Source organism: Tenrec ecaudatus, chromosome 4 (assembly GCF_050624435.1).
Source record: "Tenrec ecaudatus isolate mTenEca1 chromosome 4, mTenEca1.hap1, whole genome shotgun sequence".
NCBI lineage: Eukaryota > Metazoa > Chordata > Mammalia > Afrosoricida > Tenrecidae > Tenrec > Tenrec ecaudatus.
This window is the reverse complement of record NC_134533.1, coordinates 138,413,899-138,417,937: the sequence shown is the minus strand read 5'-3', so window position 1 is coordinate 138,417,937 and position 4,039 is coordinate 138,413,899. Positions and strand designations below refer to the sequence as shown.

Here is a 4,039-nt window from a genome sequence, read left to right as displayed (position 1 = left end):
TGCCAAAGTTCTCGAGTTGGTCCGAATAAGGTGTTTTACAAGAAGTCTGTTAATCAATTATATAACCCATAATTCAAATCTACCTAGCTTCTCTAATCATTATTCTATAAATTTGTTGAATCTGCTAGCAGAAGCTTCAATTTGAGTGTCACGCTATTTTAAAACAGCAAGGTAAGCAGTCTTAGAGAAATGATGAAAGTGGTTACTTATATTCAGAGGGTATCTTTTAAATGACCACAATTTTCCCACATACAGAATTTATAGAAAAAAATTCGGTTTTGTGGCTTATCTCTATTTTTCAAAAAACTTGGATCAGCTGTAATTTGTGAACTTCATTGCCTTCCAGAGTTCTAGAAATCATGATTTGAACTAGTGGATACGAGTCTTTTCAATATATTCATTACAGTACATTTTTCGATGAGAATGTGTAGTTAAGTAGTGCATGGATCCACAGAGCAAAAGTTCCTCTAGGTGACACAGCAGCGTGGCCAGCTTTATTGGCACGTACTTCACAGACTGGACCGTTCAGCAGTCCCGCCCCATCGAGAGGAGGTGTGCGATTATCTCCACAACCAGACTTAGAGCATTTTCTTCATTCTTGTATCCATCAGTATTAGCTCCCTATTTCCCCAAAACCTCTCCTGCCATAGCCCCAAGGAACCATTAGTCCAATTACTCTCTTTATAGATACACTATCTTGGATTTCATTAAAAAACAAAATCTAACAAGAATAACAAAGTAAAACAGATAAAATATTTATTAAAAAGAAAGCAGAATATATTTTAAAATGGATTTAAATGTATGATCAGGGAGATCAAATGATACAGTGCTAACTTTAACCTAACTGCATCTGCAACAATCTACTTTACAAAGCACTCTGCATGTTAGCAAGGCTGCTGGTCACATCCCTGGTCCATGGTCAGGGGGGATTCACCGGGGCCTCAATTCATGTGTATTTCCCTCCCCCTCCCCAAACCTTTTTTGTTGTTGTTGTTGTATTTAACTGAAACAGCGTTAAAATGGATCCAAACTGAGATAAAATGATATTACCTTTTGACCTAACAATGTCTGACCTGATCCATGCTACAATGCTCTCTGTCAGATAACAGGGTTATTTACCTCCCTCACCTGTGATCGGAAGGGATTCACCCGAGGCTTAATCTTTGTGGACCCGCAAATGGATTTTGGGCTTCCACCGTCATCTGTAGCCTTCTGAAAACCAGGTGCTCAGAAGTGAAGCTCTGATGCCATTCCCTCCTTTAGATTTGGTTTAGCTTATTTACAATCCTTAGATCACACAGGCTGGCGTGCTTCTTCTATGTGGGCTTAGTGGATGCCTCACTTAGATGGCTACTTGTTTGAAAAGAAGCCGTTAAGACCCCCGACGGTATTCTTTCTGAAAGCTGGGCACCATCTAACTTCTCTCCCACATGTTGCTGTGGCACCATATCTTCAGTGATCTCTTCATGAGGTTGGGCATCATGCAGGAGACATGGTCATGATTCATTCAAAGTAAAACATACACATAAATACAATAATTTAATTTATAAGCATGTGTGTGCTATATACAAATGCTTATATATAAGGGATTTCACTCACTTGGCTTTCTGCAAAACAATTCCAACTGTAAAAATAGTATAATAATTTTAAGAACAATTGAGGGGCCATCTCTTCCATGAATCCGGATTATACAAAGGACAAATGTTGCTTCAGCAAACCAGCATTTCTCCTTAGCTTTAGATTGGTAAGTATCGGAAGACCAGGTGGCCACAATGCTCCCTAGGTGGCTTCCCTTTGGGACAGACAATTTTCAGCTCATTATAAGTGACCAATTTACAGATTATGGAGGACCAACCTTAGTGAATATGCCTTAGCAGGCTTTCCTTCAGACAGACAACTTTGAGCAATCAGACTCACAGATCACACATGAGAAAAATTATCAGACACAGCGGTGGATGACTCAAGGCCTCACAGCTTTTAAATCCCAGATGAGAAAAATTCTCAGATACAGATACAGCTGTGGCAGAGACACAGCTGTAGATTTTGAAGCCTGCCAAGAAAACCAAACTCACAGACCATGCAAACCCAGCAGCCACGCTGTAGAGGAGAGATGAGGCTGTCTGTGGCTTGGAAACCCTAAATAAGCTTGCAGTGAGTGGGAATCAAGTTGATGGCAGAGGGCTTGGATTTTTTCATCTGCTTCATCTACCTCTACCTTGCTTGAGTTTCCCTAACCGTTGTCCCTTTATTAAAATAAATGAAGTACTTTGAGACTTATGGAGAAACATGTGCAGGAATAACTGTCCATTTTTTTTCTCCTTTTTTTTTTTCTTTTTTTCTTTTTTTTTCCTTTTTTTTTCCTAATGTAGCCACTTTCAGGGACCTTAAGGATCTCAATTATCCTTAAGGCTCGTAACATGGCTTTACTGCTATTGCCAGCTTTTCTAAATTTCTGCACAAACACATACACGTTAGCAGAATCAATGGCTGGCTTTAACTGTCCATTTTTAGTGGAGGAGATGTGTTCTGCTTCTTAGAAAAACATCTGTGTGTGAATTTCAGGGTAAGCTACTATTTTCAGAATCCAAGTGGACTCTAACAACTTAAGCAATGCCAAGAACAAAGGATGGGAAACAAGAATCTAAAGGAGCACCCCTGCCCATTGTTCCCAGTCTCCAAAAGCTCCTGAAAACATATGAGAAGAATTGCACACAGTCTCAGACATCCATGTGCCCAGCCATTAAGAAGGACCTGAAAGCCAGCATCAACAATGAACAGATTCTCAGGAAAGTGAGTATACCTATATGGTCTTGTTTCCTTATTCTTCTCTGAAATGAAGTGACTGAGGTTTGCCCTCAAGGAACATGGGTCCCAGTCCCCTTCAGCCCCAAGCTGGCTTTGTCACCTCTCTACATTCCTGACTGAATAAAGGTCAAAGTGTTATCCAGGCACACAGGGCTTTCCACCACTCCTATGGTCCCATACTCTCCTTGGATCTGCCTGTCACTTCCAGTAACAATTGCAACCCATTACCAAAACTACAGATAACATCATGACCCATTTTATAGGTGATTTTCACTGGGAGAAAGAAGTATGGCCTTAAGGGTTGCTTAGGTTGGGTCTTCATTTTTTTATTCTGAATTTTAATTCAAATTAAAGTTTTATGAGAAATTATTATCCATACTTCATAAAATGCACCCAGTTGTATTTTACTTAAAAAAAAAGAGATCTAGTTGTAGACTTTATGGTAATTTCCTGGCTCAACAATGGGCAGTAACCTGCTGGAAGATCTCTACCTGACATTCCATAATACTCACCTTCCCAACATGATCGCTGAAGACAAATGGGTACATAAACACATGTGGTGAAGAAAGCTGATGATGCCCGGCTATCAAAAGATGTAGCATCTGGGGTCATAACGGCTTGAAGATAAACAAGCGGCCATCTAGCTCAGAAGCAACAAAACCCACATGGAAGAAGCACACCAGCCTGTGTGATCACAAAGTGTCAATAGGATCAGGTATCAGGCATCAAAGAACAAAAAATCATATCATTGTGAATGAGGGGAGTGCAGAGTGGAGATTCAAAGCCCATCTGTAGGCAACTGGTAGTGGGGAGGAGACGAGCCAATCAGGGTGCAGTATAGCAACGATGAAACATACCACTTTCTTCTAGTTCCTAAATGCTTCCTCCCTCCCACTATCATGATCACAATTCTAAAAATCCAGCTAGACCAGAGGATGTACACTGGTACAATAAGAGTTGGAAACACAGGGAATCCAGGACAGTTAAACCCATTAGGACCAATAACGAGATAAACCCATTAGGACCAGTAGCGATACCAGGAGGTTAAGGGGAAGGTGGGAGAGAAAGGAGGAATGGATTACAAGGTTCTACCTACATATAACCCCCTCCCTGGGGGACAGACACCAGAAAAGTGGGTGAAGGGAGACATCGGACAGTGTAAGACATGACAAAATAATAATAATGTATTAATTAACAAGGGTTCATGAGGGAGGGAAGGGGGAAAATGATGAGC

At 40.7% G+C, this 4,039-nt stretch overlaps 1 non-coding gene across 1 annotated transcript; it reads right to left on the bottom strand.

Moving 5' to 3' along the window:
• Positions 1-2,361: 2,361 nt before the first annotated feature.
• On the bottom strand, positions 2,362-2,494 carry LOC142447729 (small nucleolar RNA SNORA33). Its single transcript, XR_012784387.1, has one exon. It is a non-coding gene; the product is annotated as a small nucleolar RNA SNORA33 (small nucleolar RNA).
• Between the last annotated feature and the right edge of the window lie 1,545 nt (positions 2,495-4,039).